Consider the following 16,161-nt stretch of genomic DNA (forward strand, 5'->3'; position numbering starts at 1 on the left):
TTATTATTATTATTATTTTTCCGCCTTAAAACTGAACGTGCAGCCCAAACCGTAAGGCCTAGAGAGCTGAAACTTGGTCAGATGGTAGTAGTCTTGCTCGCTACTCAGATACAAAGAACCGGCCCAATCGGCCTAACGGGGGCGCTACAGCGCAAAAAACTAAATTTTTTGACATTTTTGGCCGCAGGTCGTAAACCGTTAGCCGTAGACTCAAAAACAAGGCATCGTTGCAATCCTTGGGTTAGCCCGAACAAAAGTGCACAGCTGCATTTTTTGCTCTACGACGCACCGTTTTCTCGCAAAATCGAGCTATATCCGAAACCTACTTTTGCGAACTAGTCCTAGGATTTTCAACCAATCGGAACGAAACCACTGCAGAAATATTCCCTGGACACTCAATATAAATAATTATCAAAAAAAAGTTGAAATTTCGATTCTTACGCGAAACAGTACGCCAAAAAGCGTCTATGCTAACGTTAGCCAAATGTTATTTTGACTATAACTCTTGAACGGAATGAGATATCTTGACCAAACTTGGTACACATATGTATGAGCTCAATCTTTGGTCAAATAAAAAAAAATTGCGCATCTCTACCACTTGGGGGCGCAATAAGATTTAAAAAACACATAAATGGCTATAACTAGGCAACCGTTGGCTCGATCGACTTGAAAATTGGTATGCAGTGTCTTGGTCTGAAGGGGCACAAGTACCTATGAGGACATTTGCATATCTCAAAAAACATGGCTGCCATTGGCCAAACAATTTTAAGCACCTATTTGAAAGGGTTAACGGATGTTGTTCGGAACGAAACTCGCTGGGTACGTTCGACTCATGAACCTTAAGGTCTGTAAGAATTTTGAAAGAAATCGGCCACTAGTTGGCGCTAACGAGTTTTATGGCTCTGTAATCACGTGGTGTTTCACATATCAACACAATATGCATATCATTTGATAGATCTCCTCATAATGCACAACTTTGCCTCAAGAACCATTGCTGTCAATCAAATCGTTCAATTGTTATTCACAAATATGTTAAAAAACTACTTTTGCGAACTAGTCCTAGGTTTTTTGTCCGATCGGAACCAAACCACTGCAGTAATATTCTGTGGACTGTCTAGATCAATAATTATCAAAAAAATGTTCAATTTTGTACTTTGGTTAGCGTTAAATGGGTAATTAAGAAAAGGGGTGTGGCCAAACATACCCCAAAGCCTATAAAACCTTAACGAAAACTCAAAACTTTATGAAACGTGGTGAGAACATGTAACAGGTAACTCTTAACAAGCATGCAAAGTTTCATGGAGATCGCACCATAGGTGGCGCTATAACAGTAGAAAAGGTCTCAAAACACAAGATTTATATGGTAAATGGCCTCAAATTGTTTGAAAATGCTCATATATTCACTCAAAAACACTAGATCTTCATATCATATGATAAATCTCCTCATTCTGAACAACTTTGCCTCTGGGACCAATGTTGTCAATAAAGCTGTTAATTAAATATTCAAGATTATTTCAAAAAGTTACTTTGGCAAACTAGTGATAGGGTATAAGCTGAAAATCAATAAAACCACTGAAGTACAATTCTCTAGACTCTGAAGGTCAATAATTATCAAAAACATGTTGAACAGTTGCATTTGGACAACTATAAACCAGTAATTTTATAATATGTTATTTGCATAGTGTACACTAAGGCCTATTAATACAAACAGAAAGCCCACAAATTATCAAAACTGTGTAAAATAATGCATAATTTCATTCTAAACAAGCATGCAAAATTTAAGAGAGATTGGTCAAAAAAAATAACAACACTATAACAGTTATATTTAAAAACACAGTGTTGCTTGAGTAAATGCAATTTAGAACCACTAGATGGCAGCCGGAGACCACTAATGGGCTCATTCAGCAAAGTTGAACAGTACTGTTGAAAGGATTCATTAATTCATGCCAAAACATAAAAAAAATTAACTGTTATAACATTTTAAATCTCATTGAGTCAATGTTTTCCATTTTGTTCATACAGATATATCAGTTTTTACAATTTTGCCACATTGTGATTACAGTTTAACCTGAAAATGACATCTAAACTCTTAAAAAGAGAAGTCTTGCAATACGTTTATTGTCACCTATCACTTATTTCAAATACCTATATCTGCAATAAAATGTGTGTGCATGTAAATGTGTGTCTTTGTCTTTGTGTGTGTGTGTGTGTGTGTGCACATGCTTATAGAAAATTAATATATTAGTCTAATCATTTAATTTCAGTGTTTGTGTCTGTCTGCCAGCCTGTTCTCCATTTTGGATGTGTTTAACTGTCATCCATACATCCAGGTTGGCTCTGACCACCTCAGAGGCCTTAATGTGCTTGAACCCCGGTAAAATGCTGCTTGCAGCTTTAATTATTATTATTATTCTTCCGCCTTAAAACTGAACGTGCAGCCCAAACCGTAAGGACTAGAGAGCTGAAACTTGGTCAGATCGTAGTAGTCTTGCTCGCTACTCAGATACAAAGAACCGGCCCAATCGGCCTAACGGGGGCGCTACAGCGCAAAAAACAAAAATTTTGGACATTTTTGGCCGTAAAGTGTAAACCGTTAGCCATAGACTCAAAAATATGGCATTGTTGCAATCCTTGGGTTAACCCGAACAAAAGTGCACGGCGCCTTTTTGGGGTCTACGACGCACCGTTTTCTCGCAAAATCGAGCTATATCCGAAACCCACTTTTGCGAACTAGTCCTAGGATTTTCAACCAATCAGAACCAAACCACTTCAAAAATATTCCCTGGACACTCAATATCAATAATTATCAAAAAAAAGTTGAAATTTCAATTCTTACGCGAAACAGTACACCAAAAAGCGTCTATGCTAACGTTAGCCAAATGCTATTTTGACTATAACTCTTGAACGGAATGAGATATCTTCACCAAAATTGGTACACATATGTATGAGCTCAATCTTTGGTCAAATCAAAAAAAATGCGCATCTCTGCCACTTGGGGGCGCAATAAGATTTAAAAAACACATAAATGGCTATAACTAGGCAACCGTTGGCTCGATCGACTTGAAAATTGGTATGCAATGTCTTGGTCTGAAGGGGCACAAGTACCTATGAGGACATTTGCATATCTCAAAAAAACATAGCCGCCATTGGCCAAACAAATTTAAGCACCTATTTGAAAGGGTTAACGGATGTTGATCGGAACGAAACTCGCTGGGTACGTTCGACTCATGAACCTTAAGGTCTGTAAGAATTTTGAAAGAAATCAGCCACTAGTTGGCGCTAACGAGTTTTATGGCTCTGTAATCACGTGGTGTTTCACATATCAACACAATATGCATATCATTTGATAGATCTCCTCATGATGCACAACTTTGCCTCAAGAACCATTGCTGTCAATCAAATCGTTCAATTGTTATTCACAAATATGTTAAAAACCTACTTTTGCGAACTAGTCCTAGGTTTTTTGTCCGATCGGAACCAAACCACTGCAGTAATATTCTGTGGACTCTCTAGATCAATAATTATTAAAAAAATGTTGAATTTTGTCCTTTGGTTAGCTGTAACGGGGTAATTTATAAAATGGGTGTGGCCAAACATACCCCAAAGCCTATAAAACCTAAAGGAAAACTCAAAACTTTATGAAACTCAGTGAAATCATGTAACAGGTGACTCCTAACAAGCATGCAAAGTTTTATGGAGATCAGACCATAGGTGGCGCTATAACAGTAGAAAAGGTCTCAAAACACAAGATTTATATGGTAAATGGCCTCAAACTGTTTGAAAATGTTCATATATTCACTCAAAAACACTAAATCTTCATATCATATGATAAATCTCCTCATTCTGAACAACTTTGCCTCTGGGACCAATGTTGTCAATAGAGCTGTTAATTAAATATTCAAGATTATTTTAAAAAGTTACTTTGGCATACTTGTGATAGGGTTTAAGATGAAAATCAATAAAACCACTGAAGTACAATTCTCTAGACTCTGAAGGTCAATAATTATCAAAAACATGTTGAACAATTGCATTTGGACAACTATAAACCAGTAATGTTATAATATGTTGTTTGCATAATGTACACAAAGGCCTATTAATACAAACAGAAAGCCCACAAATTATCAAAACTGTGAAAAATAATGCATAATTTCATTCTAAACAAGCATGCAAAATTTAAGAGAGATTGGGCAAAAAACATTACACTATAACAGTTATGTTTAAAAACAGTGTTGTTTCAGTAAATGCAACCACTAGATGGCAGCGGAAGACCACTAATGGGCTCATTCAGCTAAGTTGAACAGCACTGTTTTCATGAATTCTTGCCAAAACATTAATAAATTAACTGTTATAACATTTTAAATCTTACTGAATCAATGTTTTCCATTTTGTTCATAGAGACACATCATTTTTTTTTTACAATTTTGCCACATTGGGATTACAGGGAAACCTGAATGACATCTAAACGCTTAAAAACTAGTTTAATCATTTAATTTCAGTGTGTGTGTGTGTGTCTGTCTTTTGGATGTGTTTAGATGTCATCCATACATCCTGGTTGGCCGAGACCACCCCAGAGGCACAAAGGCCTATTAATACAAACAGAAATCCCACAAATTATCAAAACTGTGTAAAGTAATGCATAATTTCATTCTAAACAAGCATGCAAAATTTAAGAGAGATAGGGCAAAAACAACAACAACAACAACGCTTTAACAGTTATGTTTAAAAACACAGTGTTGTTTGAGTAAATGCAATTATTAACCACTAGATGGCAGCGGAAGACAACTAATGGGCTCATTCAGCTAGTACTGTTTTTATGAATTCATGGCAAAACATTAATAAATTAACTGTTATAACATTTTAAATCTCATTGATTTGATGTTTTCAATTTTGTTCATACAGATGCATCAGTTTTTCCAATTTTGCCACATTATGATTACAGTTTAACCTGAAAATGACATCTAAACTCTAAAAAAGAGAAGACTTGCAATAAGTTTATTGTCACCTATCACTTATGTCAAATACCTATATCTACAACAAAATGTGTGTGCATGTAAATGTGTGTCTTTTTCTTTGTGTGTGTGTGTGTGTGAGTGTTCATATGTTTATATAGAATTAATATATTAGTCTAATCATTTGCTTTCAGTGTGTGTGTCTGTCTGTTAGCCTATTCTCCATTTTGGATGTGTTTAAATGTCATCCAAACATCCAGGTTGGCTCTGACCACCTCAGAGGCCTTAATGTGCTTGAACCCCGGTAAAATGCTGCTTGCAGCTTTAATTAGGGGTTCAAGCACGCAGTGCTGAAACCCTATTGTATCTGTTAGGATTTTTATTATTATTATTATTCTTCTGCCCTAGAACTGAACGTGCAGCCCAAACCGTAAGGCCTAGAGAGCTGAAATTTGGACAGATCGTAGAGCTCATTTTGGGGAGAACTTATCAAAGTCTCAGCCCAATCGGCCTAACGGGGGCGCTACAGCGCAAAAAACAAAAATTTTGGACATTTTTGGCCGCAGATCGTAAACCGTTAGCCTTAGACTCAAAAACAAGGCATCGTTGCAATCCTTGGGTTAGTCCGAACAAAAGTGCACAGCTTCATTTTTTGCTCTACGACGCACCGTTTTCTCGCAAAATCGAGCTATGTCCGAAACCTACTTTTGCAAACTAGTCCTAGGATTTTCAACCAATCGGAACCAAACCACTTCAGAAATATTCCCTGAACACTCAATATCAATAATTATCAAAAAAAAGTTGAAATTTCGATTCTTACGCGAAACAGTACGCCAAGAAGCGTCTATGCTAACGTTAGCCAAATGCTATTTTGACTATAACTCTTGAACGGAATGAGATATCTTCACCAAACTTGGTACACATATGTATGAGCTCAATCTTTGGTCAAACAAAAAAAAATGCGCATCTCTGCCACTTGGGGGCGCAATAAGATTTAAAAAACACATAAATGGCTATAACTAGGCAACCGTTGGCTCAATCAACTTGAAAATTGGTGTGCAGTGTCTTGGTCTGAAGGGGCACAAGTACCTATGAGGACATTTGCATATCTCAAAAAACATGGCCGCCATTGGCCAAACAATTTTAAGCACCTATTTGAAAGGGTTAACGGATGTTGATCGGAACGAAACTCGCTGGGTACGTTTGACTCATGAACCTTAAGGTCTGTAAGAATTTTGAAAGAAATCGGCCACTAGTTGGCGCTAACGAGTTTATTGGCTCTGTAATCACGTGGTGTTTCACTTATCAACACAATATGCATATCATTTGATAGATCTCCTCATAATGCACAACTTTGCCTCAAGAACTATTGCTGTCAATCAAATCGTTCAATTGCAATTCACAAATATGTCAAAAAGCTACTTTTGCGAACTAGTCCTAGGTTTTATGCCCGATCAGAACCAAACCACTGCAGTAATATTCTGTGGACTCTCTAGATCAATAATTATCAAAAAAATGTTGAATTTTGTAGTTTGGTTAGCTTTAAATGGGTAATTTAGAAAAGGGGTGTGGCCAAACATACCCCAAAGCCTATAAAACCTAAAAGAAAACTCAAAACTTTATGAAACTCGGTGAAAACATTTAACACGTTACTCTTAACAAGCATGCAAAGTGTCATGGAGATCGGATCATAGGTGGCGCTATAACAGTTGAAAAAGCCTCAAAAACACACATTTTCAATAGAAAATGATCACAATTTGTTGGACATGTTCATACATTCACACAAACACTAGATCTTCATATCATATGATAGATCTCCTCTTTGTGAACAACTTTGCCTCAAGGAGCGAAGATGTCAATCAAATCGTTCAATTGCAATTCACAAATATGTCAACAAGCTACTTTTGCGAACTAGTCCCAGGTTTTTTACCCGATCGAAACCAAACCACTGCAGTAATTTTCTCTGGACTCTCTAGATCAATAATTATCAAAAAATATTTGAATTTTGTCCTTTGGTTAGCTATAACTGGCTAAATTAGAAAAGGGGCGTGACCAAAATACCCAAAAGCATATAAAACCTAAACGAAAACTCAAAACTTTATGAAACTTGGTGAAAACATGTAACAGCTGACCCTTAACAACCATGCAAATTGTCATGGAGATCGGACCATAGGTGGTGCTATAACAGTAGAAAAGGTCTCAAAACATAAGATTTAGAAGGGAAATGGCCTCAAATTGTCTGAAAATGCTCATATGTTCACATAAACACTAGATCTTCATATCATATGATAGATCTCCTCATTCTGAACAACTTCTGTGACCAATGTTGTCAATAAAGCTGTTAATTAAATATTCAAGATTATTTTAAAAAGTTACTTTGGCATACTTGTGATACAGTTTAAGATGAAAATCAATAAAACCACTGAAGTACAATTCTCTAGACTCTGAAGGTCAATAATTATCAAAAACATGTTGAACAATTGCATTTGGGCAACTATAAACCAATAATTTTATAATATGTTTTTTGCATAGTGTACACAAAGGCCTATTTATACAAACAGAAAGCCCACAAATTATCAAAACTGTGTAAAATAATGCATGATTTCATTCTAAACAAGCATGCAAAATTTAAGAGAGATTGGGCAAAAAAAAATTACAACACTATAACAGTTATGTTTTAAAACACAGTGTTGTTTGAGTAAATGCAATTTATAACCACTAGATGGCAGCGGAAGACCACTAATGGGCTCATTCAGCTAGTTAAACAGTACTGTTTTCATGAATTCATGCCAAAACATTAATAAATTAACTGTTATAACAATTTAAATCTCATTGAATTGATGTTTTCCATTTTGTTTATACAGATGTATCAGTTTTTACAATTTTGCCACATTATGATTACAGTTTAACCTGAAAATGACATCTAAACTCTGAAAAAGAGAAGACTTGCAATAATTTTATGTCACCTATCACTTATTTCAAATACCTATATCTGCAACAAAATGTTTGTGCATGTATATGTGTGTCTTTGTGTGTGTGTGTGTGTGCATATGCTTATAGAGTATACATATATTAGTCTAATCATTTACTTTCAGTGTGTGTGTCTGTCTGTTAACCTGTTCTCCATTTTGGATGTGTTTAAATGTCATCCAAACATCCAGGTTGGCTCTGACCACCTCAGATGCCTTAAATGCTTGAACCCCGGTAAAATGCTGCTTGCAGCTTTAATTATTATTATTATTATTATTCTTCTGCCCTAGAACTGAACGTGCAGCCCAAACCGTAAGGCCTAGAGACTTGAAACTTGGTCAGATGATAGAGCTCAATTTGGGGAGAACCTATCAAAGTCTCAGCCCAATTGGCCAATAGGGGGCGCTACAGTGATCGAAAATGCGTTTTTGCTAATAGCTCCTAAACCGCTTGTGATAGATCCAAAAATTTTACATTTCTGGAATCCGTGGGTCATGCGAAATTAAAAACGGTCACTCTGAATTTGGGTCTAGGAGGCCTCGTTTTTTCGCAAACTTGACGTATGTCCAAAACCTACTTTTGCGAACTAGTCCTAGGTTTTTCGCCCAATCTGAACCAAACTACTGCAGAAATGTTCTCTGTCCAGTGAATATCAATAATTATCAAAAAAAAGTAGAAATTTCGACTCATTGTCGTAATGGGACGCCAAAATGTCCGAAAGTCGAGGACCAATTTTACGCAACAGGCTATAACTCATGAATGAAATGAGATATCTTAACCAAACTCGGTATACATATCTATGAGCTCAATCTTTGGTCAAATAAAAAAAATTGCACACCTCTGCCACTTGGGGGCGCTATAAAAAGAAAAAACACATAAATGGCTATAACTAGGCAACCGTTGACTCGATCGACTTGAAAATTTGTATGCAGTGTCTTGGTCTGAAGGGGCACAAGTACCTATGAGGACATTTGCATATCTCAAAAAACATGGCTGCCATTGGCCAAATAATTTTAAGCACCTATTTGAAAGGGTTAACGGATGTTGATCAGAACGAAACTCACTGGGTACGTTCAACTCATGAACCTTAAGGTCTGTAAGAATTTTGAAAGAAATCGGCCACTAGTTGGCGCTAACGAGTTTTATGGCTCTGTAATCACGTGGTGTTTCACATATCAACACAATATGCATATCATTTGATAGATCTCCTCATAATGCACAACTTTGCCTCAAGAACCATTGCTGTCAATCAAATCGTTCAATTGTTATTCACAAATATGTTAAAAACCTACTTTTGCGAACTAGTCCTAGGTTTTTTGTCCGATCGGAACCAAACCACTGCAGTAATATTCTGTGGACTCTCTAGATCAATAATTATTAAAAAAATGTTGAATTTTGTCCTTTGGTTAGCTGTAACGGGGTAATTTAGAAAAAGGGGTGTGGCCAAACATACCCCAAAGCCTATAAAACCTAAAGGAAAACTCAAAACTTTATGAAACTAAGTGAAATCATGTAACAGGTGACTCTTAACAAGCATGCAAAGTTTCATGGAGATCAGACCATAGGTGGCGCTATAACAGTAGAAAAGGTCTCAAAACACAAGATTTATATGGTAAATGGCCTCAAATTGTTTGAAAATGTTCATATATTCACTCAAAAACACTAAATCTTCATATCATATGATAAATCTCCTCCTTCTGAACAACTTTGCCTCTGGGACCAATGTTGTCAATAAAGCTGTTAATTAAATATTCAAGATTATTTTAAAAAGTTACTTTGGCATACTTGTGATAAGGTTTAAGCTGAAAATCAATAAAACCACTGAAGTACAATTCTCTAGACTCTGAAGGTCAATAATTATCAAAAACATGTTGAACAATTGCATTTGGGCAACTATAAACCAATAATTTTATAATATGTTATTTGCATAGTGTACACAAAGGCCTATTTATACAAACAGAAAGCCCACAAATTATCAAAACTGTGTAAAATAATGCATGATTTCATTCTTAACAAGCATGCAAAATTTAAGAGAGATTGGGCAAAAAAAAATTACAACACTATAACAGTTATGTTTTAAAACACAGTGTTGTTTGAGTAAATGCAATTTATAACCACTAGATGGCAGCGGAAGACCACTAATGGGCTCATTCAGCTAGTTAAACAGTACTGTTTTCATGAATTCATGCCAAAACATTAATAAATTAACTGTTATAACATTTTAAATCTCATTGAATTGATGTTTTCCATTTTGTTTATACAGATGTATCAGTTTTTACAATTTTGCCACATTATGTTTACAGTTTAACCTGAAAATGACATCTAAACTCTGAAAAAGAGAAGACTTGCAATAATTTTATGTCACCTATCACTTATTTCAAATACCTATATCTGCAACAAAATGTTTGTGCATGTATATGTGTGTCTTTGTGTGTGTGTGTGTGCATATGCTTATAGAGTATACATATATTAGTCTAATCATTTACTTTCAGTGTGTGTGTCTGTCTGTTAACTTATTCTCCATTTTGGATGTGTTTAAATGTCATCCAAACATCCAGGTTGGCTCTGACCACCTCAGATGCCTTAAATGCTTGAACCCCGGTAAAATGCTGCTTGCAGCTTTAATTTTTAGGGGTTCAAGCACGCAGTGCTGAAACCCTATTGTATTTGTTAGGATTTTTATTAGGGGTTCAAGCACGCAGTGCTGAAACCCTCTTGTAATTGTTAGGATTTTTATTATTAGTGGTGCTTGCCGGAGGCAAAGCACTACTACTATTATCTCACATACTTATTAGTGGTGCTTGCCGGAGGCAAAGCATCACTATTATTATCTCACATACTTATTATTCTTATTATTCTTTTTCTTCCGTACGATTTTCGGCGCGTAACTAGTCCCGCAGTTTTCGTCGCAGACCAACAAAACAGGCGTCAAATCGTGCGGCCTAATCGGGAATGGTGTGCTATGACTTTTATAAGCGATCGGGCGTACGATGTTCGTACACCGGGCGAAAAAACGGGCGAAAAATCCCATAGACAATGCATTACGGCCAACTTTGACGGATCGTAGCTCCGAGAGAGAATATCGCAGAAACACGCGAATCACCACATTTGGAGAGGCTATCAGGCTGTGCGAGAGGATACCCCGCAGAGGGGTACAAGTTGTACCCCTGGGGTGCTAGAGCCCCCCAAAGTTGCCCCATACTAAGCCAATGGGGAGGGATCGCCCATGAAACAATGTGTTTTTCCTACTGTGGGAAATTACATAGGGATTTTGCATTGAACATAACTATGGATCACATAGTCATAGAGACAAGGGGGTGGGCTCATTTGAATCAGGCAACCAATCAGTCTCTCAGGATCATTATGAAGCTATCAAGCCACGCCCTAGCAACCATATAGAACACCATAGCAACAAGCTCCATAGACTTCCATTGAAAAAGTTAAAATGAATAACTTTGGATAGAAGTGTCATAGAAACATGAGGGTGGGCTCGTTTGACTCGGGGCGGCAAATGGCCAATCACGAATCACCTTCAGCACTTCATAGCCACGCCCTAGCAACCATTTGGACCTCCCTAGCGACCAAAAGCATAGAGAGATATCTTCAAATCTGAATATCATAAAGGCATGGGGGTTGGTTTATGTAATTCATACTAGCAAGCAGACTTCGGAGTATCATCATTGGCAGTTGCCAGGCCACTCCCTAGCAACCAAACACAGTACCCTAGCAACCGTTTTGCAAGATCTATATCTCCGCATCAGAACATCGTAGAGGCATGGGGGTTGGTTTATATTGGCGAGCAGCCTTTGGAGTATCACCATTGGCAGCTGCCAAGCCACTCCATAGCAACCAAACAGAGTACCCTAGCAACCGTTTTGCACGACCTATATCTCTGCATCAGAACATCGTACAGACATGGCGGTTGGATTTTTTGACTCATGCTAGCACACTGGACTTCCAACATGCTAGTCATGCTAGCAGTGATTAGCTACATGCTAATAGTGATTAGCTAAGTGCTCAAATGGGCTAAGAACTCTATAATAACTACATAGTGACCATCTGTGACAACTACCAACCACCTAGTAACATCATAGCAACCACCCAGGAGACCATAGCAACTGCCTAGCAACCACCCCGGGTACCCTAGCAACCGCCTAGCAACACCTTAGCAACCACCCCGATTACCCTAGCAACCACCCTGGGTACCCTAGCAACGGCCCTAGCAACCATCATGGGGACCCTAGCAACCGCCCTAGCAACCACCCCGGGTACCCTAGCAACCACATAGCAACACCCTAGCAACCACCCCGATTACCCTAGCAACCAACCTGGGTACCCTAGCAACGGCCCTAGCAACCATCATGGGGACCCTAGCAACCGCCCTAGCAACCACCCCGGGTACCCTAGCAACCACATAGCAACACCCTAGCAACCACCCCGATTACCCTAGCAACCAACCTGGGTACCCTAGCAACAGCCCTAGCAACCATCATGGGGACCCTAGCAACCGCCCTAGCAACCACCCCGGGTACCCTAGCAACCACATAGCAACACCCTAGCAACCACCCCAATTACCCTAGCAACCACCCTGAGTACCCTAGCAACGGCCCTAGCAACCATCATGGGGACCCTAGCAACCGCCTTAGCAACCACCCCGGGTACCCTAGCAACCACATAGCAACACCCTAGCAACCACCCCGATTACTCTAGCAACCACCCTGGGTAACCTAGCAACGACCCTAGCAACCATCATGGGGACCCTAGCAACCATTCAGATTACCCTAGCAACCACCCTGGGTACCTTAGCAACCATCATGGGGACCCTAGCAACCGCCCTAGCAACCACCCAGGGTACCTTAGCAACCATCATAGCAACCTCATTGCAACAACCTAGCAACAGGGCGCCGAGTTTTGCCACTGCAAGCACCACTCACATTTTCTTCAGGAAATGTACCTTCTAGTTATTATTCTTACTTCTTCCGTACGATTTTCGGCGCGTAACTAGTCCCGCAGTTTTCGTCACAGACCAACAAAACAGGCGTCAAATCGTGCGCCCTAATCGGGAATGGTGTGCTATGACTTTTATAAGCGATCGTGTGTACGATGTTCGCACACCGGGCGAAAAAACGGGCGAAAAATCCCATAGACAATGCATTGCGGCCAATTTTGACGGATCGTAGCTCCGAGAGAGAATTTCGCAGAAACACGTAAATCACCACATTTGGAGAGGCTATCAGGCTGTGTGAGAACATACCCCGCATTGGGGTATAAGTTGTACCCCTGGGGCGCAAGAGACCCCCAAATTTGCCCCTAATACAAAGTATAGGGAGGGCTACTATGGGAAATTACATAGGGATTTTGCATTGAACATAACTATGGATCACATAGTCATAGAGACAAGGGGGTGGGCTCATTTGAATCAGGCAACCAATCAGCCTCTCAGGATCACTGTGAATCTATCAAGCCACGCCCTAGCAACCATATAGAGCGCCATAGCAACAAGCCCCATAGACTTCCATTGAAAAAGATCAAATTAATAACTTTGGATAGAAGTGTCATAGAAACATGAGGGTGGGCACGTTTGACTCGGGCAGCAAACGGCCAATCATGTATCTCCTTCAAGACAACCTAGCCACGCCCTAGCAACCATTAAGAGCTACCTAGCAACCCAAAGTATAGAGAGATATCTTAACATCTGAAAGACATAGAAGCATGGGGGTTGGTTTATATTAGCAAGCTACCATTGGAGTATCATCATTGGCAGCTGCCAGGCCACTCCCTAGCAACCAAACACAGTACCCTAGCAACCGTTTTGCAAGATCTATATCTCCGCATCAGTACATCGTCGAGGCATGGGGGTTGGATTATATTGGCGAGCAGCCTTTGGAGTTTCATCATTGGCAGCTGCCAGGCCACTCCATAGCAACCAAACACAGTACCCTAGCAACCGTTTTGCACGACCTATATCTCTGCATCAGAACATCGTACAGACATGGCGGTTGGATATTTTGACTCATGCTAGCACACTGGACTTCCAACATGCTAGTCATGCTAGCAGTGATTAGCTACATGCTAATAGTGATTAGCTAAGTGCTCAAATGGGCTAAGAACTCTATAATGACTACATAGTGACTATCTGTGACAACTACCCACCACCTAGTAACATCATAGCAACCACCCAGGATACCATAGCAACTGCCTAGCAACCAGCCAAAACACCCTAGCAACCGCCTAGCAACACCTTAGCAACCACCCCAAGTACCGTAGCAACTGCCTAGCAACCACCCTGGGTACCCTAGCAACCACATAGCAACACCCTAGCAACCGCCCCAATTACCCTAGCAACCACCCTGGGTACCTTAGCAACGGCCCTAGCAACCATCATGGGGACCCTAGCAACCACATAGCAACACCCTAGCAACCACCCCGATTACCCTAGCAACCACCCTGAGTACCCTAGCAACGGCCCTAGCAACCATCATGGGGACCCTAGCAACCGCCCTAGCAACCACCCCGGGTACCCTAGCAACCACATAGCAACACCCTAGCAACCGCCTCGATTACCCTAGCAACCACCCTGAGTACCCTAGCAACGGCCCTAGCAACCATCATGGGGACCCTAGCAACCGCCCTAGCAACCACCCCGGGTACCCTAGCAACCACATAGCAACACCCTAGTAACCACCCCGATTACCCTAGCAACCACCCTGAGTACCCTAGCAACGGCCCTAGCAACCATCATGTGGACCATAGCAACCGCCCTAGCAACCACCCCGGGTACCCTAGCAACCACATAGCAACACCCTAGCAACCGCCTCGATTACCCTAGCAACCACCCTGAGTACCCTAGCAACGGCCCTAGCAACCATCATGGGGACCCTAGCAACCGCCCTAGCAACCACCCCGGGTACCCTAGCAACCACATAGCAACACCCTGGCAACCGCCCCGATTACCCTTGCAACCACCCTGGGTACCCTAGCAACCGCCCTAGCAACCATCATGGGTACCCTAGCAACCGCCCTAGCAACCACATAGCAACACCCTAGCAACCATCCCGATTACCCTAGCAACCACCCTGGGTACCTTAGCAACGGCCCTAGCAACCATCATGGGGACCCTAGCAACCGCCCTAGCAACCACCCCATGTACCCTAGCAACCTCATTGCAACACCCTAGCAACAGAGGGGCGAGTTTTGCCACTGCAAGCACCACTCACATTTTCTTCAGGAAATGTACCTTCTAGTTATTATTATTCTTCCGCCCTAGAACTGAACGTGCAGCCCAAACCGTAAAGCCTAGAGAGCTGAAATTTGGACAGATCGTAGAGCTCATTTTGGGGAGAACTTATCAAAGTCTTAGCCCAATCGGCCTAACGGGGGCGCTACAGCGCAAAAAACTAAAATTTTGGACATTTTTGGCCGCAGATCGTAAACCGTTAGCCGTAGACTCAAAAACAAGGCATCGTTGCAATCCTTGGGTTAGCCCGAACAAAAGTGTACAGCTGCATTTTTTGCTCTACGACGCACCGTTTTCTCGCAAAATCGAGCTATATCCGAAACCTACTTTTGCGAACTAGTCTTAGGATTTTTAACCAATCGGAATCAAACCACTTCAGAAATATTCCCTGGACACTCAATATCAATAATTATCAAAAAAAAGTTGAAATTTCAATTCTTACGCGAAACTGTACACCAAAAAGCGTCTATGCTAACGTTAGCCAAATGCTATTTTATCTATAACTCTTGAACGGAATGAGATATCTTCACCAAACTTGGTACACATATGTATGAGCTCAATCTTTGGTCAAAAAAAAAAATTGCGCATCTCTGCCACTTGGGGGCGCTATAAGATCGAAAAAACACATAAATGGCTATAAATAGGCAACCGTTGGCTCGATCGACTTGCAAATTGGTATGCAGTGTCTTGGTCTGAAGGGGCACAAGTACCTATGAGGACATTTGCATATCTCAAAAAAACATGGCCGCCATTGGCCAAACAATTTTAAGCACCTATTTGAAAGGGTTAACAGATGTTGATCGGAACAAAACTCGCTGGGTACGTTCAACTCATGAACCTTAAGGTCTGTAGGAATTTTGAAAGAAATCGGCCACTAGTTGGCGCTAACGAGTTTTATGGCTCTGTAATCACGTGGTGTTTCACATATCAACACAATATGCATATCATTTGATAGATCTCCTCATAATGCACAACTTTGCCTCAAGAACCATTGCTGTCAATCAA

The 16,161-nt window shown here is 40.3% G+C and overlaps 2 long non-coding RNA genes across 3 annotated transcripts in view; one reads left to right on the top strand and one right to left on the bottom strand.

Annotated features, from left to right (window-relative positions):
• Window positions 1-228: 228 nt before the first annotated feature.
• Window positions 229-9,153, bottom strand: LOC127969849 (uncharacterized). Its single transcript, XR_008156374.1, has 3 exons — window positions 9,006-9,153; window positions 6,039-6,165; window positions 229-711 (listed from the first exon to the last, which is right to left on the bottom strand). It is a non-coding gene; the product is annotated as an uncharacterized LOC127969849 (long non-coding RNA).
• Window positions 3,169-16,161, top strand: part of LOC127969847 (uncharacterized) — a 105,205-nt gene continuing 92,212 nt past the window's right edge. Inside the window, exons 1-2 of one of the 2 annotated variants that reach the window (XR_008156368.1) lie at window positions 3,169-3,665; window positions 9,439-9,484. This is a non-coding gene — a long non-coding RNA (uncharacterized LOC127969847). The remainder of the gene's footprint in view (window positions 3,666-9,438; window positions 9,485-16,161) is intronic. The other variant, XR_008156367.1, reaches the window with a different exon arrangement.

This window comes from Carassius gibelio, chromosome B13 (genome assembly GCF_023724105.1).
Source record: "Carassius gibelio isolate Cgi1373 ecotype wild population from Czech Republic chromosome B13, carGib1.2-hapl.c, whole genome shotgun sequence".
In the NCBI taxonomy this organism is placed as follows: Eukaryota; Metazoa; Chordata; class Actinopteri; order Cypriniformes; family Cyprinidae; genus Carassius; species Carassius gibelio.